Below are 22,068 nucleotides of genomic sequence, written 5' to 3' on the forward strand. Positions count from 1 at the left end.
GGTGGACGCGGACACACACACACTACACACCACTGGGCTTTGTGTATACACTGTATATTGTTATGAAGTGCAGTGGAGCAGAAAGGCCTTATCTAGCCCTGAGGTGTGAGTTAAGGCCTGGAAGCTACAGAGGAGGAAATGACTTCAAACACCTGGACACAATGTCAATACTGAGAAAAGAAAACATGGTCCAGGGGTAATGTACTGTTATCCATGGGATGCTGTATAGAGCCGATGCAAGGTCTACGTATGCATGCCCCAGTTACTGCACTTCAAGGTCTTTTCTTAAAACCTTTTACTGAGGAACCAAAGTAGCCCAACATTTAATAATCAGGCCGAGTATGTGTGATATTATGGAAATATTGTTCATGATATGAATCTATATTTAATGAGTTTTACAAAGCCTACTCATTTGTCATGCCAGGTAATAAAAAGTAGAAGTTTGATAACAATCTGAAGTTCAGGACCAGCAGAATGGTGGCACGGCAGTGATTAAATTGAAGGTTGTTTTGAGAAATATAGAAAAATTAAAGTCATGGTCCTTTAACAAGCAGGCGTATGAACTCTGGAGGAAAAAAAAACTGACTTACAAGTTAATTACATTTTGTAATTAGGGAAAGACCTCTGCCCAGATGCATTGGACATGCTGCGTCCAGACAGGCGCTGTCTATGGTGGAGAGAGGGGTGATGGGGATATTGTTTGTGAATTTGAAAAATAATTTGATTGTGATCTGAGCCTGAAAATCGGGATATTGACAAAGATCTAAATGAACAGCTTTTACACCGAATTAAATTTTTCTTAATTTGCAAAAGACAACAATGATATATCACCTTCTTTCTCTGGGAAGTGACCCGCTAACACCTTTCTAGCCAGACTGTCAGGAACACACACTCTGGCAACATCTACTTAACGCTGCTAATCCGGTGCCCAGCTTTAGATGGGCATGTCTATTATAAACCCTGCCGACTATTGATTTGAACCAAAGTGAAGGACTGTGGGTGTTTACCCATCTGATTGGACAGCGGATAGTGACCTCCTTTCACTTCCTCTGCCATGCAGATAAAACTGGCAGAGTGAAGGGAACGGGAGCAGCATGCAGGGAGAGGGGTAAGTGGGCTTGTCAGGTACAGATGTGGAGGAGGCGAAGAGGGAGGGGGGAGAGGGTGGGTGGAGGGCAAAGGTAGTCGATAGTCAGACAAATGCTACTTCAAGCAGCTCCGTTCTGGAGGCCCGATCAATACGCAGATACGTCAAGTTAAGTTGTAAAGCCATTGCTTGAGAGGCAGCGACAGAAGTGCAGGGAATTGAGAGGTTCAGGAGCCTGATATATAAATAGGAATATAAAAATAAGAATCAGAACAAGACGATTAGCCCTTTGGCAAAAGGCAGTGAGTATTAATATGTCCCAGACATATGCATTCTTACAAGATCTCTTCCTTTAAGCCATGTAATGCCTTGTACCAATAGTTTAAAATGTTCTATCAAAGCGGTGGTTCTGATATTCTATTTTACTTCCCCTGTCTTACAAAAAGCCAAAGTAATAAGTACCGTCACTCCTTCGTGTTATTGAAAGAGGAGAGTTCCACAGTAGGTGAGCCATTCATACATATGTATAATGAATGGCTGCTTTCATATCACTTCACAGTGGCTGAACGGTGCACCAACAATGTGCCAGGATGGTGGGCTCGAAAATCCTTCAGCTGAACGGTGACATTAAACAGATGTTTCAGTCTGAACTTGTAGATTGAGTGTATTTCATGTTTTTTTGTGTATGTGGAGATAATACAGCCACAGACAGTATTTAGAAACAATAACAGAAGGTGTAATGAAATAATAATAAAACTTTATTTCTATGGCACTTATCTAAACAAGGTTACAAATGGCTTTACAAATTAAATTGCAATAAAACAGAACAAAACAAGACAAAAGAAAACTATTAAAAATAATATTTTTTTCTATAAAAATGTTTTACACAGCAGTTTGCAGTGCCTGCAGCTCTAACCCCCTCAGGAAAGGAGTTCCAGAGCCGAGGGGCCCTGATGGCAAAAGCCCGGTCACCTTTAGTTACCGGCCTGGACATGTAACTGGGTGGATCTGCCTGTGTTTTTGAGAAGTAACTGAACACATGCAGTTTTGAAAATGATCCGCTGTTGTGCCTCTGTTTTAAAACACAGGACAAGATGGTGAATGTCGCTTGTGCATTTGACAATAAGTTGCCAACTGCCAGGACATGTCAGGGACATATCATCTGTAGTGTAACTCAGCATCATCTTGCGCTTAGGCAGGCCCACCACAGGCAGATCAAACCTGTGTGTGTCCCCGAATATCTTGGGGCCCAGTTTGGGTCGTTCTTCCTGATCCAGAGCCATTGGCTGCAGCGCTCTGGAATCTGTGATGTTTCTTTTATGATCTGGCGCAGGGCTTTTCAGTGGATTCCTATTAAAACCCCTGCAGCAAATCTCCACTGGGCAAACTATTGCTCTCCAGCCTCGATGATCTGCCTCAGTTTCCATCTCCCCCTAAGGAAACCTCCTCCTCTCATTTGCTTTATCAACAGCATCCTCCCAGGGTTCTGTCAGTGTCAGGGTGTTGGACCATAGTACCAGGTCTGTTCTCAGGGTGGTGGTGACAATTTGTGATGGGATTTTAAACAGTTGTGCCTACATTAACCAGCATTTCCCATTTTCCCGCTTGCTTCAACTCACTGCTCGTTTTCAGTGGATGAGGCCCTCTCTGTTCCTGTTCCCTTTTTCACTGCCGGCCCTGTGGGCAGCTTCTGGTTTCACTTTATTACAAATGAGCATCAGTTTTAAGAGACTGGACACTTGATTGAGTCAGACAGTCCATCACAGTGAACTCCACGTCTGCTTTAATTGTAGTCACGATGATGTTATTATCATGTGATAAAGCATTTCATAGAGAAGATGATTGACTAACCCACGACTGTTGCCATAGAGCAGCTTAGTACCCAGGAGCTGGTCTCGTAGTAAGTGAAGCGCTGCATTGTTGTAAATGACTTACTGCTTGAGCTACACAAAAACATTTCCAAGCTGTCAAATGTAATACATTAGCTTAACCCAAACCAAACTGCCACAGATTCTGCAGCACGGTGGGCACTGAGGAAAAATTGAGATTTAATCTCTTCATGACATATCAACTGACACAATCCACCTCTGTGCCGCCACAGAGGCAACCCTGCAACAACCATAGTCCCTGTGGTAGCAGCCATCAGTCTCACCCCCCCCCCCCCCCCCTCCACTCATCTCAAACACACACACACACACACACATGTGCATCCCTGTCTGACCCGAAAGCATCTCAACATCCCCATGGCGCTCACTCAGCTCCAGTCCTGACTGCTCCCACACAGAGTGCCTCGCCCCATCCTGCACGATGTGAGAGCCCAGCTACCTATCTGGTGTTGTGCACACGATTTGAGATGACAGGTTAAGTGGCTTATCCGCCCCCTGGTGTCTGCTAATACAAGGAAACAGGACCTGTAAACATCTCCGATGGTCCTGGGCCTTGTATGTTGGGGTGGAGAGGGCGTGTGCTCTAAGGTTTGATGGTGACGATAAGATGTGGTGTGAGTGGTTGTGGGAGTGTGTGTGTGGGGGGGGGCTCCTAAAGACTTTTCACATGTTGTCACTCAAACTATGCTAAAGATTATGTAAGTTGCTGCCATATATATATATGTAGCTTTTCATTAGATGTTATTCACCATTCATTTTTGCCAATTAGATTTGTATATCACACATCAGAGACTTTATCTTTCAAGTGTTGTGTCAAAGGTAAACGATATATGTACTATATTCATATTGCACTTTTCTAGTCTTAAGATCCACTCAAGTCCCACATTTATTCAAACATTGCTGCAGTGCTTCTATATATAGCAGATACCTACTCGTACATCATACATCCCAGGGGCAATTTGGGTTTTAGTATCCAGCTCGAGGACGCTTTGTCAAGTGGTCCAGAGGAGCCAGGGATCGAACCTCCTACTCTCTGATTAGTCAGGGCCACTTGATATATATTTGATTTGTGCAATAAATTTGGCAGTAGTGACCTAAATTGAGACTCTCAAGGTTAGGCCATGGCAGAGGAGTTAAAATTCATTCATAAAGATGAAACCATAATACAGTTATCCTCAGTATGTGGTTGTAATGATCAAATACATAAGATGATGAAGGAGACAGTTTTTTGATTTGAAACAATGTTGGTCATTGGAGCTATGGCTGTTTAAATCAGTTTTGAATATCAGAGAGAAATGTGAAGGGGAAGCAGAAGGCAAAGACAAGATGTTGACATAGGTTGTCCTGGGGCCGAATCTCTTTCATGCCCGGAAGGATGAGTTCCCCTTCCCTGGTACGAGCCACCGATATTAACCCCAAGTGGAGATTTCACATCCTATCCCCTCTTCCAAAAAGATCCGGCCTCTCATATCCTTCAGTTATATGCTCATGCAGGTACAGAGTCAAATCACCAACAACATTTACAAAAGATGGATTTCACTACATGTTCAAACTGTATTTTGGCAGCGGTATTAAAACTGTTGTGCATCTGTTCCTGTATTCCCTTTGAGAACATTTTTTCTCTTTTATAAATACAACTATATATATTGCATTCTAAGTCACTGTTAGCAATTTTGCGATGATGCACCAGAATATACAGATACTAAAACTATAGACTACCATAGAGCACAAACCAGATTATTCTTGAATTCTATGAAATTTTTTGATAATAAGTAGGATCCTTAAATAGGCTCCTGAGTGTTTATTACTGTGTTATTAAATAATCCCCAATCCCCAGATTTCCCTAACATTCTCTTCAAGTCTGTCAATAGTTTTTCTTGAATGAGCCAGAAAAAAATGAAAGGAATCAGCGACAAAAATATCGAAACACTGTTTTTAGCAGCATTTAAACCCTTTTTCCATGTTTTCCAATTTGCTAAATTGAACATTAAAAACCTTCCCTGCTTATCATATTAAGTTGAGTATCCATCGTGAGTAAATGAGGGTCAATAGTAAATATAATCTTTAGCAATCGAAGAATAATAGTCATTATTTACAACAGAAGATTTGTTGATTATTGTGTCAACAAGGGGCCAAATAGATTTGACCAACTGTGTGAGCTCCTTTGCTTCAACCACACATCAACCGCCACCGTCACCACAATGATAATAAAGGAAGTCCCCAGAGCAGCTCATAATGTGACACCCCAATCACTCCAAATTTACCAGGATCAACAAATTATCACCATTAGCAACAAACTGGCAAATCAATCTTATTATCATCATTCGTTTTCTATACTAAAAATGTCCATCTTCATTTAGACTAACCCTGTTCCTCATTTCTTACCCTTGCTCCCCTGGAATCAAACATGTTTTCTATACTTCACAGCCATTGACTGTGGAGACTGACACTGCAGCACTTGATGGCTTGCACTGAACCTCACGGCTCTTTGCTCGTGCAGGCTCTCGACCGCGGGCAAAAACAGTAACGCAAACACATAGATGAGGCATTTGTCTGCAGCCCCTCCTGGATTGTGTGACAGGCAGCAGCAGTGGTGAGATTCCATCAACTTGGCAGGCCGCTTCTTGCAGGAGAAGAGTTAATTGCTGTGGGACCGGAGCAGCCTTCAACATCCATCAACAAACCTCCTTTGAGCTCTGTGGGGTTGGAGGTTGGGTGAAGCTCGGAGAGGGAGGGGTTAGCAGAGAGGGCTGCAGAGGGCACCGAGATGTGGGAAACATCTGATTTCCTCTGACGTCTCGGGCAAATAACCTTCAAAACAAACCACTGCTGCTGAACTGCTGCTGTCCACTGTGGGCCAGTTTAAATTTCAGCCCGAGTCCCATAGTGGTTCAGTGGAACTATCACTGCAGGCTGTTGCAAAGAGAAACCATATGTCAAAGCTTGGGCTTAGACAATTTTTCCAGACTTATTATCAAGCAAAGCATTTACAAACACTTCCAAAACAACATTTGAACGTTTAAAGAAAATTCATATATATTCAGACCCAAAGCGGGAGCAGTGAATTCAAAACTGGAGCGACATCCGCAGCTTTAGTCTTTGTATAATTCAACCAGTCACATTATGAATGATGTATGAGCTGTCTGAAAGATTTTAAGAGACTGAGAGTTGCCCATTGAAGTCCAATAATTATTCAATTATTTGTGACAGATGATTTGGAGATGTGTCCAAAAGATTTATATTTAACAATGCAGAGACGGAAGAGTTTCTGAGGTGAGATGATCCCGATGAGTCAGACACTGACCTGAAGATTTGAGAGAGAGTCATCTGTTATTATGGTATCACCAAATGTATTCATCGGTCAGCCTTGTGCATAGCTGAAGGTGCTGGGTTCAAATCCCGACTTGGACAGTGTCTTTCTGTTTAGAGTCTGTGTATTCTCTGTGGACTCCGGCTTCCACCCACAGTCCAGACAAATGCAGAGTTTGAATGGTTGTTTGTCACTGTTGGTTTGGCCTGTGATTGGTTGCTGAACTGTCCAGGGTTTAACCCCTAACCCTCAACCAACGTCAGCTGGGATCATGAGGTCAATACATTTGTTTACATCCATCATTATAGATAATTGATTGATTGATGGTCTTAAAATCAAAGGTATTGGACGGAAGTAGGGTCAGACGTCTCCATCCACTATGATGGTTGGCTGTGCTGTTTTTTCTTTTTTTATATGATCAACAAAACTTCCTCTCTCTGACCACTGCACATCGTTAACTGACCAAAGTAAAACAAAGAAACGCACAACTTTTGTTCACTTATTTTGGATGTTGCTTAAGTGAATTCAAGAACTCTCTTATTGTATAATTCACAAAAACAAGGGATGGAACTCAGTTAAGAAGGATCAAATGTTGTTTTCTAGCTCTTACAAGGGATCAGCTAACTTTACTCATTGAACTAACATGACCAGGTCTCTAGATACACTTACAGAAAAGTGTGTGTGTGTGTTTGGGAGAGAGGGTGAGGATACCAGAAGATTTGAGTCTATTATTCTATTATGGGAGGCCTGGCGAGAAGCAGCCAATTTCGTCATTTACTTCCTCACCTGCAATTTAGACCCACTTGGGTTAAATAGCAACACAAAAGGGAAAATCGACACAGAGCTTGTATGAAATGGAGCTGACTATTTAGATCCTGTGGACGTTTGCGATACAGAAAAGTGTGGGATGGAGAAGGTGTGGCGTCAGTAAAAGGTTCAATGTAGGCTATAAAAACACATCAATAAGCTAAAACAAACCAAATCAAATGGATGTTAGGGAAAAGTCGATCTCATATCTGTGAGCAGAGAAGCAGCAGAAGTACAAATTCAAATGACACGTCAAAACAAGGAACATTTGGCTTTGGCTATTTTGAGGGAAATAATTGAACCTGTTGGGACAAAGTTTTGGGCCGTAACCTTAAAACAGGAGAGAACAGGAATCACTTTTTTGTTACCTTGTGATGAGATGATTGCGACACTTCAGCGGTGATTTCATTAGAAATCTGTTCAGGTGCTGGATGAGCGAGAGCCGGTAGGCAGTGTTAAAGGTGTCTCTGGTCTTAATTGAATCACCTCGGATGAGCGGGGAAACGCCTGATACTGCCGGCTCATCTGATTTTGACATTAATTAACCGATTTCTCGTCTCTTATCCAATTATCTCAATAATGGAACATAGTTTTTACTTCAGTTATGAACTTTTCTTACAAGTCCACACGGTGAATGCTAATTCCTCCACAATGGCCGCTGAAGGCCGCTCGGTATCCTCACTCACTCACACCCCTCCTCCCTCCCCTCCTCCCTCCCTTTCCCCCGCTGAAGAGCGAAGATAAGTGACAGTCTCTTGTAGCATCCGTATCTTGGGCCATCGCTGCCCTGCTGATGTAGACACTAAATAAACTGGTAGCTTTTAGCAGATGTAATCAGAAAGATGTGGCTGACCTGATGGAGGAAGATAGCCAGGGGCGGCCGGCGGGCTGTACCACGTTGCCGACTTGTTTTCAATTCCGTGAGAGAATAAAGAAGTTGCTGTAACATCACTGCCTTCAATACTGTTCTCCCCACTGTTCTGTTTGACTCCCTATAAGAGTTTATGCTGCTCTCTTTGCTGAGGCCTTTTTTCTAGAAGCTACAGACCAAATTATACTCAAGCTCAGCTGAGGCCATTGTGGTTTACACCTTTTGTTTTATCTTGATATAAAAACCCGGATCTAAATTAAAGGGCCAGTAGACAGACGCATTTAAAAAGTGGACTCCTGCCAAGGTGATTTGGGCCGTTTGATTGAGCATTGCAGTGACTAAATATCTCAGATGGTTCCTTTGGTCTGGCAGCCTTATTTGAATTATCTGGAAGCAGATTTTCCTTCCATTATTTTACAAGTGGCTACGGAACTGTGGTTGTCTATGATTTAACATAAACTGTTACCCTCCTTGTGTACGTTTATCGGAGCTGCTGTTTCCTTTTTGTAATTTTGTAATTCAATGCACCTGTAAAGCTGTGTGCATGTTTACTTCCACCACTTTAGTCCAGTGTATCTTTACTGGTGATGATCTACGTCTCTGTCCTCTAAAAAGACATTCCTCTCGAATAAGTCAACACAGTCGTCCACTTTACATTCCTGTATCTTTCAAACTCTCATGTTGCTGAAACTACTGTCATGCATGAACAACTCCTTGGCTACACTCTCAGATTGTGTTGCCCTGTTTGTGTGAAAGGTTCAAACATTCGTCGCTGCTGCCTCCATTATAAGTCACTTAATATTCCGTGCAAACCTGGCATTTGGTTTGATTGAGAGGCTGTCCACCGGCGCTAATTGGTCTGTAAACATTTGAGCAGACCCTCACTGTGCACATTGGTGAGCATTAATGGTAGCTAACTGATTCATACAACATCTCCCCCCCCTCGCCCCCACCCCGCCTACCTCCTCTTCCACTCTCTTTCCACAGGGCTGGCTCTTTAATGTATTTAATTGTCAGAGTAAAAATGTTAATTGCCTTTCATTATGTATAATTTATGTAGTTTCAGCCGAGGGATTCTTTAATATCCTGCTAATTTGAATGGCATCACCGGGGCCAGCTGCTGATTGTGTGGTTATGCTTAAAGTTGATCTGTCAATTAAAGCGGAGGTACATGATCGACAGGTTGTGTTATTTCTTTTTTTTTTCTTACCTCTGTCGCCATGTTTAAATCACCCTCCGAGGCTTATGTCAACACACAATGAAGGATCAAGAAAGCCCCATGTAGCTCAGTTTACACGGTGCCGCTTGCTGTCACTCTTATCCACAGCAATTTACTGTCGACTTACTATCAGCTGTTGACCTTATACTACGTCAATGTTTCTCAACCTGCGGGTTACGAGCTTACTCCCGCAGGTCATTCGGTGAGAAAATCAATTTAAAAAAATTTAAAAGAATATTTATGTCTTTGTCTTGTGTTTTCTCCATGGTCCCTAAATCAGAAGGACCTGGAACACAGAGAGGACGCTTTTTCCTGTTTTTTACCTTCAAGTTATTTCAGCACCATGGACAGCTCAGCATGGCCAAACTCACACTAATTTAGACATAGTAATTTCACCATTTTACAAACGGCAACTCAAAATATTTGGACACACGGAAAAGCATCACACAACAAGTCAGAGCACGCTGCTGAACTACTGGTGCACGTTATCAATGAAGTGCATTGAGTGATCGAGGTGTCGTGACCGAAAACTGGTGTAAAAATTGCCCTTTGAATTCCATCCTTGTAAAAGCATTTCCAGCCTTGTGTTGCTGCTACTTCCAGTTACTCTTACCCACCTTTGCACTTGCATTCTATTCCCTCATTACCTATTTAACATTTTGTATATTCCATCTACCAGATTCTTTTTTCTTTTGCTTGTACACCGGCTAGTCTTCGAAGCAAGACTAACTTTCTCTACTTTGCTTTCAGGTTTTTCTTTAGTGTCCATATAGGTTACCTGAAGCATTAAAATGTCATGCTAAATGCAGAACCCTCAGAAGGTACAGATGGCATCTAGCAGTTTATTAGCCTCACAATTCATAAAAACACATATAGCCTGTCATGGTTAAAATTTGATATACATGTTAAGAGATATGGCTAAACTCCAACCCATGTTCTGAGCCATATACACAGGACAACACATGAGGGACCAACAGCCCTCCCTGAACTGCTTTGATTGCTTCAGCAGATTTGTATAAAACAATAAAGAATTTTTTTACTGAATATCATTTAAACCCTTGCACACAATCTTGTTTACTGCTCAAATGTATCTTTCCTTATCAACGCCGCTTATCCTCCGAGGGTCGCAGGGGGCAGGGGACCTGCGCAGGTTGCCGGTGGATCACAGAGCCAACGTATACAGAGCAACAACCATTCACAGTCACATTCACACCTACGGGCAATTCAGAGTCTCAGATTAACCTGACCTCAAACTGCATGTCTCTGGAAGTCGAGTGCTTTCGTGAGAGAAAACCCACTCAGACACAGGGAGAACATGCAAACTCCAAAAAGACCCCGGTCGAACCAGGAATCGAACCGACAGCAGCAGTGCTAATCACTGCAGGACCGTGAAATGTCTCAAGATCTGATGTCAAGTTTGTAACCTTATGACAACAAATGTAGTGTTTTTTGCAAAAGTGAACATTATTTGGTAGTTGTATTTTTGTAGGGGTATTTGGTAGTTTAACCAAGTCGACCTGGGATTTCTCCTTGTAGTATACACAGCTCTGAGGAGAAGGAAACATGTGTGAGTTACAGCATGTAGACTCGACTTTAATGATACATTACAACCACGCCAGGATTGTTCTAGTTCGATAGTTACAAGACTATGAAGTTAACAAGTACGACCAGTGTTGTGAGTGCTCCCCAATCAAAACCATGTGTAATTGCATCAAATTAAATGTGTGAGAACTAAGGCTGAGAGGGTTTGAGGAGGAGGCTTGTTGTCTGAAAGATTCATTAATATCAGGGAAACAAACTTCAGAGGGAAGCATAGTGATGAGATGCAGAACTATACTGAGATAGTTACTGGTGCCTGAAACCACAAACATATGGATATTAAAACTTCAAATAAAAACAGGAGCTTTTAATGTATTGATTGTGGTAGGGTTTAACAGCATTGACTGGGGTCCAAGGCTTTTTGTACATCCTCTATATTTCTTTAAAAAAAAAAAATGCTATCTTATTTATTTGTCTCAAACATCAATATAAATAAAGGAAATCAATAGGTAGGTTCTCAAACCCATTACCTACAACCTACCGTCAATTATTTTTTTCCTTAAGGCCTCTGGGCTGAATCACTGCTTCACTTTATCTCTGATCAAAGCTCTGTTAGACTGTAACATGTATATTTATAGTTTCTGGTCTGTGTCAGGGAATTTCCAATCAATACTCTTTGGATGTACTTTACATTGTACTGATAATTGTTAAAAGATGAACATGTAACTATCTACAGGTTCCTTTAATTTTCAAAGCAGTATATCAATACACACGTTAAGCCCCTAATACCAATGAGTATAAGCCTCCTCTTAGCAAATACATCCATGGATATGGATTATTACTGTATGTATGTGTGTTTGCTGATTGTCGCCTGGGAATTACACAATGTCTTCAGCACTTAATGGATTTAATCCATCCAAGAAAGGTGCCAATTATATGAGTCAATCACCTGCAAATGGGGATTTAATCACCACTTCTTGGTTATTAAAATAATTGCACACATTTAGCTTTTTTGTTGTCTCCACCGCTTGCTGCCATGACTGTGACCTGCCAAGCATTTTTAATCAGTCTTTTACTAGAATAGATTTAAACATTCTACCATATAGCACACTGTAGATACTGTTAACACCCTCGTTGCATTTTAAAAGTGACTTCTATTTCTATGAAGCAGCCTGTATGTAACAGCAGCAGGGAGCGAGTGAAACCATTAAAAATCAGCTGACAGCAAGAATGAGTGAAAACGAGCAAAGCATGTTGGACTGTAGTCTGTTAGGGGGTTGGTGGGGGGTGGGCTCCGCTCTTCTTCCTCTTCAAAGGGGCTGGGATACTCTAAAAATATCTCCCCAGCAGCTAATCAGAGAGAGACAGGCAGTAGCAGCAGAGATGTTTGTTGTTGTAAGGCTCTTTTGGCTTCAACAAGCAGGACCATGATGCACTGGGGGAAAGGGCCTGGACAAGTTGGAGCGCTTTGATCAATAGGGTTCCAGTCCCTCTGAAACTCAACCTGGCTGCAGCAACAAAGAGCTCCCTGTCCACAGATCTGATTGAGCAGAGGCAACGGGATGTGGTCTGTCGGTACGCAACACTGGAAGAGGATCTGCAAAACGGTTTAACAGCAGGAAGTTTGAGTGGCATTAATTGGCCACCGGGATGAAATCCTGTGACAATACGTTCGCACAGCCATCAGCCCGGCTGATGAGCTGCTGAAATCTCACTTACTGCGGGAGGAGATTAAGGATCAACCATTAATAACTCATTTATTGCCACTAACACTACAATCATCCCTAATTATCACTCCACCAATCAGTTTCGCGTTTCACGCTGTCTCGCTGGTGAGTCACCGGTCTTTCAAGTGGGCTTTTCAAACTGTCTAACGTCATCCAAGTTTGACAAGGCTTTCTCATTCCGTGACTCATGTAATTCTAGCTTTGTACAATGCCTCTCTGTTAAAAGGCAACAACTGCTGTGACCCTCAGTTTGCTACAGTCAAGTAACGGCCTCTTGACTGGTGGTCCTCTATAATTTACTAAACTAATTCTTGAAAAAATATACCACAGCTACATCACATCAACATGAGTCATTGTGTGAACTGGACTGTGGAACAAAAACACAGCATGGTGTAAAAATTCAAGGAACCAAACTCTATAAAAATGTATTAAGTCATTTGTATTTGTCTCTATGTTCTCCCCAGGTCGTTTCTCCTGGAACGCCGGCAAACTCCTGTTAATTATAGACCGTATTTGTGAATGGTTGTTTGTCTCTATATAGATATCAGCCGTTTTATACCCCGCCTCTTGCCCAATGAAAACTGGATTTGGCTTCAGCTCCACAAAACCAACAGAGGATAACTGATAAAGATAATGGATGGATGAATGGTTGCTAAGAGGTGACAATGTCTCCTTCATTTAAATGTACAGTTTTTATTTTGTTCATCCATCCATCATCCATGTCTCTTATTAGGTTCAAGGGGGGGATGGCTGTGATGGAAACAGGATTTCAACCTTCAACCTTCTTGCTGTGAAGGAACAGTACCAACCACAGCACTGCTTTATTGCTGTATAAAGTATAGCAATAAAGTATAGTATAAAATCATGTTTTATACTGTATATTGGGCAGGACATAGGTTTTGGGCTTGAAAATATGTTATGCAGATACTGTTACAGTGAGACTCTCAAGGAAATCTAAACTTATATAAACGTGTTTAATTTTACTGCTTTTTTTTCAGGTCTTTACCTTTTCTAACAGCATGAATGTGGCTTGAATGTTCAGCAGAAACGATTCCATATTTAACATCTGTTGCTTTGTTCGTCTGTGACATTGTGTCTCTTTTGTGATAAAAAAAATAAGACACATATTTGTATTTTCAAGAACTATATAAAAAAAAAAAACCTTGGCATTTCTCCACAGACAGTAAGTAATAGAACATGTTTTGAGACGGAGACAAATCATGGACGAGCGAGGTTGGTACACATGAGCAAGGCAGCAGCTGTCCCTGCCTGACTGCATGTTTCTGAAAGGTACATTTTCAGTGGTTGCCCCTCAAGATTTTCTGGCCAGTGTTTCTTAAAATGTGAATCAAAGATGTGAACCGTGTAAGTTAATGTCAGATCAACGTAAGAGGTCAAGGCTGTGATAAAGACACATTCAGGCCTGGCGCTGTAGCCGTCTCCTCCTATAGACATTAGTATAATTTTCTTTTTCAATGACCCCTCTCTTCCCTTCTGTCGGTTTGAATGAAGCTTTTAAATTACCCCAGATTGTTTCTGGCCCAAGCATCCAAAGGTGAGGACGTGTGTTGGAAGACACAGAGAGAGCACTTATTGTCCCCGCATCTTGAGCTGGGCGCTCACTTCATGAAGCCATTAGGGTGAATGGGCTGACTGACTCTTGGAGGAATCCTAAATGTAGTACTGGCTTGTCCTCATGCTTTCAGCTTGCCTGGCCTTGGGCAGACAGCAACTGCAAGTGGACGAAAAACAAGAGAAAGAACCACTCCAGAGCAGCACAGGCCCCTGGGTTGACAGAGCTCAGACACTGAGGAGACACAGCAGAAAACACTGGTTCACTTTATTTATAGTCCTGCTGTTTGATAGATGGCTTTAGGGTCATGATGCTTCATACAACAAACAAAGACTAAAATACCTAAGTATCAAACTGCATCTTCAATTGAGTTAAAATATGGTTTTGACTCAGCTCTCTATCAGCTGGATTTAGTTGGACTAAAGAAATCACCATTTATTATAGTAGAATGTTTGTTATTGGTAAGTGAGTTTAGCTGCTTTCAGACATGCACTGAACTCCGCACAGATTCTGAAATTGTGAGAACACAAAATTAATAGCACAGCAGAAAGATATCGAGAAAAATCCCAGCGAGTGAAAGTGTTGATGAAGAGAAGACGGAAGCATACAAATATCTCAGGATTAAAAAAAAGAGGTGTCATAATTGGAAAGACAACAGGATTTGATGGCTTCACTTCATTAGAGCCGACGCCGGTGTCAATGTGCTGTGAACAAAAACAACGACTTTTCCAAAGCGGAATCAATAAGTACGAGGCTGCCTCCTCTAAGCTCTGCTCAGACGCTCAGCCCTCGCCTGGATGTTCTGGACCTTATCCTTTTGTCCTGTTGCTTTTTCCTGTGTGAAAGGCAACGTCCAGAAAATGTCTGGACCAGAGCTCCTAGTTAATGTGCGAAGACAGATTCACAGACCACAGCAAATTCAAGCATCGTTTTTTTATTCAACACATATAACATAACGAGTAAACAACACAGAGATGCTTATTGTGGTTTTTCAGCTGATATTCTTTTCATGTCCGTGTTGAGAATTGTCATTAATTATTCTTCTGCGTTGGCAGTAATCACTTCTCTGGTACATAAGCTCATACTTTAACTTCCTTCACAGACAGTGTTTAGTGCAATTTCTTCTTTTATCTTCATTCATGTTAGAAACATTAATGATGAGAAGATAAATTTCAAATCAACTGAATTAATAACTCTTACATTTTTCTTTATGAGCTACCTCAAGTTTAGCAATCATAAGTGCAAGTGCATGTTGAATGATTTTTAAACTTTTCTACTTTTCTCTTTTCTTAGCAAACTGCTGCCCGACTGAACATATAAGCATGACTACAGGCTCGCGTCTGTTCTGTCATAACAGGTAATTGGAGGATGAATGAGAAATAACAGTGGTAAATGGCTTGGCCTACCCCCTGCAGATCGCCACAGAAACCAGTTCCCCAAGCTGTGTTTTTTAAGTGTCTTTCTGAAGTTATCAACAGGTATGGTTATAATGAGGAGCGCGTCTCGGCTGCACTATGAGAAACCGAGACCTTTCAAATGTTGGAGGCAGAAAGTGAGAGAGTTTATAAAATTCAATGTAAAGAATCCTTGGAAATAACTGAAGTTGAATTGTCATCCACTACAACTGAAATTATATTTTTTCTCAGTAACAGTGCAGAGTCTCTGGCTTGATAATGGTTAGAAGTAGATGGAGAAATCAGGTTTTGAAAACTTCCAAATGAAAACCCGTCTTCAAATATCGGCGGATTCACAAGCCAAGAATCAATTAGTTAAGGGCAAGTTCGACCCTATCTAAAAATAACAGTGGTGCTATTGTAATGAGACCAAGTCACAGCCTGTATTTTCAACCAGGGGCAAATTACATCCAGCTCTTTGGTCAGACCAGACAGAGGAAAACACTCTGTCGTGGGTAATTGTAATCATCTCAATTAATTGCCAACATACAAGATGCCCCTCATTGGTGGGATGAGTGATTGTGCCATAAGTGGGTCTGCCCCGTGGTGCACCAGGCATCCAATCTTTCCCCATCTAATTATACTGGGAGTTATCGTGTCCCTAATGACTTTGCGTGTTGCCTACTCCTTAAGAAGCTAAAGATAAAGGCAGGGACAAAATGATGTAAAGCGCATTATCGTTGGCAACGGACTCCTGGCGGCATTACTTTAAATAGAGCTTGATTCCCTCTTTGTAGCCAGGCTCTTTTGTGAGATATGAGAACAGCGCTAATGAGTGCCCACACTCTTGATTTGAAATATGCCAAGTTTAATTTCCATACAGGAGGGAAAAGGCAGCTTTACAAATGGGGGGGGGGGGGGGGGGGGGAAACCTTCTTTTTCGAGTTGATTAGAGTTAGAGGGATTTGTGTATGTATGCTGAGGTCGTTAACTCTGATCTGAAGTGGATGCTTGTGCTCAACATGATGTTTCACTGAGTAAGGAAGGAATGTAGAGACCGATTAGACATATAAAGGGGCTGAATGTATGGGTTCATTCCAAGTCATCCCTAAGATTTAAAAATGGAGGTGTCTCGGAGTGACCACTGGATTCTCCTAAAAAATGGTAACCCTTTAAATTCATCCATGCTAATTTGATCCTCCACATCTGACAACTGAAAAAGTTGTTACAGCTCCAAGAAAACCAAATATTTTCTTATCAAAAAAAATATGTATTGATTCCATGATGACAGTTTATATAATGATAAGAAGATTATTGCATGTTTACCCTGTCCGCTTGAGTTTCCTCTTGGTTTTACGCCTTCCTCACACAATCTGAAGACTGTAAATTGCCCATAGGTATGAATTTGAACATAACTGGTTTTCTCTATATGTTGCCCTGTGATAGACTGGCTACCTGTCTAACAGCAACTGGGATTGGCTCCAGCACCCCTTGACTCTCAAATTATAATTGGTATAGAGAATGAGTGGATGGAACCTATAGCGAAAAATTTAGGGTGTTTTTATGCCTGAAAGATTTAGTGTGAATCAATCAATTTCTGTATTTGGCAATTTTTTGGTCTGTTTTCCTAACTGGGACTCTGGCCAGACCAAACGGCAACAACAACAACAGGTTCTCCAACCATTAAGAGCATGTATGCTGTTTTTCCCACTGAAGCCACCCATAGGACCATCTCCTGAAGAAGCAGCGGGTGTAGCAGCGCTCATCATGATAGTTTGTGCACAAAACCGACCTGGTTAGGTTTAGTAAAAGATGGTTTGGGTCCAATAAAGCCCTCAAGGTCAGAGGATCTTCTTTGTCATTGTTACTATAATAAACAGGCAGTTACGGTTGTGGAACAGTCACACTTGCAAGAAGTTAGAAACCGAAACAGCAGTGTCCTGTGTGGAAGTCATTAAAGGGTTTTGTCAATCTAGCCGTCATTCCAATCCTTCCCAAATTTGGAAATTGGCTGCTGTATGATATCACCTAACTTCCTCCAGTGCTCGGGTTATATTACCATGGATGCTAGTCAACTAATAATGCATAACCATAATATGTAACTATTGGTCATAACAACTGCTGGATAAAGGAACCTGGAGGAAAGTCTCATAGAGAAACTTCTTGGTTCAATCCATCTGACGATTCTAAACAGTCAAGAGAATTATCCCTTGTACAATTGTGCTCTGTTTTCCCATATTTGCAAGTCAATGTTATAACTGTATTTTACAATGATCACCTTGTGCTTTTTGTAAATGTCAGAAAAGGAAGGTTACAGTGTTTTTAGATTATGCTGCTTAGTTCCTCAGACAATCAAGTCACTGAAAGGTCATTCCGTCGGTTTGGCTTCTCGTCTCTGCCTCTTGATCCAGTGTTTTATTGGTTTTCTTGCAGTTTTTGACAAACACCCAGTCCTAACTTTCTCTGAGAGGTTTGCACTTCTTGGCTTTTGACTCAAACAATCACAATGACCTAACCCCATTGTGTGCTAGTGAGTGATACCAAAGAAACAATCTTAACAGTGAAAGACGGCTTCTTTTACACTTCAACCTGCGAACTTCTGTACAGTATCTATGAAATCTGGTGACCTGTCTGTTTCTCCTCATGCAAACTTGATGTAGCTGCTCTACGGTATGAAAGGTGCAGGGGAGGCTCGCACATCCTGGACTTTGATCTCGATACACATGTCTACGTGCTTTTTCGCAGAAGCAGTTCAAAGCTACCCCAACAAGTTCAAGGTTTTCTTCTCTGCGAGGTGTGAATGACCCACATAGCAACAAGAAAATGTCTGGGACTCCTCACCAGCTCAAAGAACCACTGAAGCTTTGTTGATGAGTGTTGAAACATCCTCACAGTGAAGAGTTAAGTCACTTTTGATTTAGACATGAACAAACTAAACTGAGAAAAACAAAACCTTGGCAAAGGTAAAAAAAAAACTGAATTGCAGAGATCGATCTGTCATTATAAAGTTCACACTTTGCTACTTCAAGGTTTTTCTTTTCTTCCAGAAGACGATGCATGTCTCTACATACACTGAAGTTGAACCCTCATCAGGGGGAATGATCAAGTGTTGTTGGAGATGCGCTGACTGCAGAGATGCTGCCTTTGTGTGTAACATGACAAAATGAGATCTGAAGACACAACTGGATTCCCCGTGATTCACCTTCCTTTATCCTGTCAACATCACAAGCTTTCAAAACCCTGCGTACTACGATGCTGGCCTTTCTTGACACAAACGCACAAACACACATACATCTGAAGCAATAAAGTGACCATTTTAGCATCTTCATATTCCACATCTGTAACAGGGGGAGAAAAGGTCGTGCTTCAACATCACTGAAAACTGCATGTGGCTAATAGCCTCCCAGCCTAGACAAAGCCTAGGTCTCAGCGGACCTATCATGAAAGTGGTAGTTTTATCTATTGTGTTTTCATAGTAAGACCAGAGGGCTCAGCATGCCTGGAATACATAAACGCCGGTAGCCTGCGGGTCAGAGAAAAGAGAGGTTTGTTGGTTTGAATCACTGAATTGTCAGAAGATGTATTTGAAGGAAAATGAGAATTTGAGACAAGATCAGTATTTTCTGGATTCATGCAACATAAAGTGTGATAACTTAAAAAACAGAAACCTGTGATCGACTCAAATGAAATGGAAAAATAAGCAGGCGGAAATTCTGCGCTAGAGTGGGACAATTGCGCAGTATAAAGTTTTCCTCTCCTTACATGGCCTTTCGACTGATTACCTCTGTGTCCCCTAGATCCAATTTGATGCCTCCTGAATTTTTAATCAGCCAGTGGAATATTAAGAGCTGCTATACTGCTGCTCTGCCGGGGGCAACAATGTGAAACAATAAATACCCCAAAAAGCTAAGTCCTAATGATTCATTTAGGACGATATTGATTTGGTCTGCAGTAAATTACAATTAAAGGCCTTGGCTTAGCATTTCCATGGGACTCTTTTACCCATTTAATAACCTTGTAAGCTAAAATTGAAAGAATATTCAACACCAGCTGATACGCTGACAGACTATGCACTTTTTTCAATAAATGACTTGAGGCACATGGGGCTCGGTTTTGTCTTTCATACACTTCCTCTCTTTCCATTTCTCACAGCGATCTCCCACACATCATAGAGGAAAGAGGGAAAGTGAAGGATGGTTATAAAAATGAAAAGATTCAGAAATGTTATGATGATATCATTAATGTATGCATAGCTTAAAGGAAGAAATGCACCTAACAAAAACATTATTCCAATAGCTCTCACATAAATGTATAATACAATCAAGGTAAAGATAAAGGTAACTTGTACGGCATTTGGGGGAAGAACCTGGTCTTGCATTCATTTCCCACCAGCAGTACTTTTAGTTTGGCTGAGCTTCCCTTTAACACAATTACAATTGAGAAGACGGAGAGGGATTGTGTGTTTTGTTTTCTGCACTTTAGCTGCTTTTACTGGTCACTGCATTGGGAATTGGTGATTACAAATTGTCAGAAATACACCCAGTCTCTCTATTTAAAAGGCTACAGTTGACATAGCAACTAAAAGCATGCAGTGGGATATACTGGCATTCAGGAAATACGTGTCAACCTTAAAAGACCTCGATATCAAATTTCAAATGAGACAATTGGTTCAAAGGTCAAAGTCGTAAGTGTTGTTGTGGATATCTTTGGATGAGTGTTTATCGTTAAATGCAGGCATGGCAGTATAATGTACCTATTTAAAAGGATATTCCTATGATCCTTGAACAGGAGGCTGTATCCCGTCCTCGCCAATTGTTTTTAGGAAATCTGTTTGAGTTTCAACAAAATATTATTTCCCTGTTTAGCAATTAACATTGGGGCCTGAGAATATCAATTGGCATAACACAATCCAGGCTTATCTAGAAATGTAATTTGTGCTTGTAAATCCATTGGGTAAACAATAGCCCTAAAGCTGCCACATTCAGTCGTGTGCTCCTCACTGTGACCACCCAGGCTAAAAATGTGAGCACTCAGGGGACTTATGGGGTACTTGGATGAAAGCTTTCATCAAATGGCATATGCCGAATGACATGTATGCCTAAAAATATCACAAAGAACCTGGTGTTCATCGTGGTAGATCTATCTGGAAATAGATGTTAAAATGCTCCTATTGTATTTTCATCTGAAGGCAAATATTGTTTTATTAACATCCTTGCACGTGGAGTCAGAACCCAGGACACGTGTGTCTCATTAGGATGCAGTGACATGTTGGCTTTATTATTTTATCGCACCTTCAGATTGTTTGATTAACACACACACACACCAATCAGCTGAGAGAAAAATCCAACATCCCAGGTGTCAAATCCTCGGACAGATTCCCTTTATAAATCCTACAGCAGAATGATTTGTCCAATTCCACCGAGAAACAAATTAAGCATTTTGTCGCAAACATCTCAGGTACAAGGACACCAAGCGAGAAAGAGCCTATGGAACTGCAGGCAATCAGTTGTAGCTAAGGAAAACGTTATATACAGTTTGCCATAAGGCTAAATTGGACACATGTGCAACAAGTCAGGTGGAGTGCTGTGCACTGGCCGATACCTTATCTTGCTCTGTCAGCAGGTCTCCACTGTCCCTGGGATTAATTGTGTCTGTCCACTTGAGACGAGGATGTCACGCTAGCCTGTGTTCAGCGGCTCCCTCCACCATGTCCAAATGGAAGAGAAGGAGGGAGAAACAGTTGTTTTCTTTTCCAAACTGTGCTGCGCCAGGAACTGTGTGTATTTTTCCTCCCATTATTTTGATATGCTCGTCTGTGTTTTCGGTACAGTCGTTGGTGTGGTATTTGAACGGCAGGATGCTAGGCTTCACAAACACATTCCCCACAGATTCAACACTATAAAGCGACGGCAACAAGAGTAAACATGCACACTATTACAATATTACAAAAGAACTGTCTCATGGTGTTGAGACTATTATATTTGCCGAACACTACAAATACATTGGAGGACAACCGCAAAAATACAAATGACTGGTAGATGTAGAAATAAATCTTTAAAGGATTATGTCTAGATCCAATGATGAGACCAAAGCCATAATGTTTGTGCAGGCCGGAGCCTAATATATCTCATTCCTCTGGGCAGTGAGGCCCCATTAACCAAAATTGTCTACAACAGAAATAAACTAGTGTTGCACACTGTTACATGTTCTCTAATAAGATCTAACAATACTGTAGTTTTTGAGCCAGTACTATATATATATATATATACATATATACTGTATATACACACATAGAAGAGTGTGTGTGTGTGTGTGTGTGTGTGTGTGTTTGTATGTGTGTGTGTTTGTTGTTAAAATTCATAAGGGTCAATCTCAACTCTTTGAGTTCATACAAACGGTGTGGAAGTTGAAAGTTGCCTGATGATCAAACCCACTACCCCAAAACATCTGGACGGTCCTCTTACTACACAGATACATTTAATGGGCTTCGTTTGATAGGACAGAGAGAGAGAGAGTTAAGTGTTAAAAGGGGGGCAGAGAAAATGGGGGAGGACATGTAGCAAATGGCCTCAGGCTGGAATCAAACCTGGTCCGCTTCAGAGGCATATATCATCATGGGGTGGCAGGTCTAGTAGGTGAGGTATTCCCAGCCGTT

Source organism: Pleuronectes platessa, chromosome 9 (genome assembly GCF_947347685.1).
Source record: "Pleuronectes platessa chromosome 9, fPlePla1.1, whole genome shotgun sequence".
Lineage (NCBI taxonomy): Eukaryota > Metazoa > Chordata > Actinopteri > Pleuronectiformes > Pleuronectidae > Pleuronectes > Pleuronectes platessa.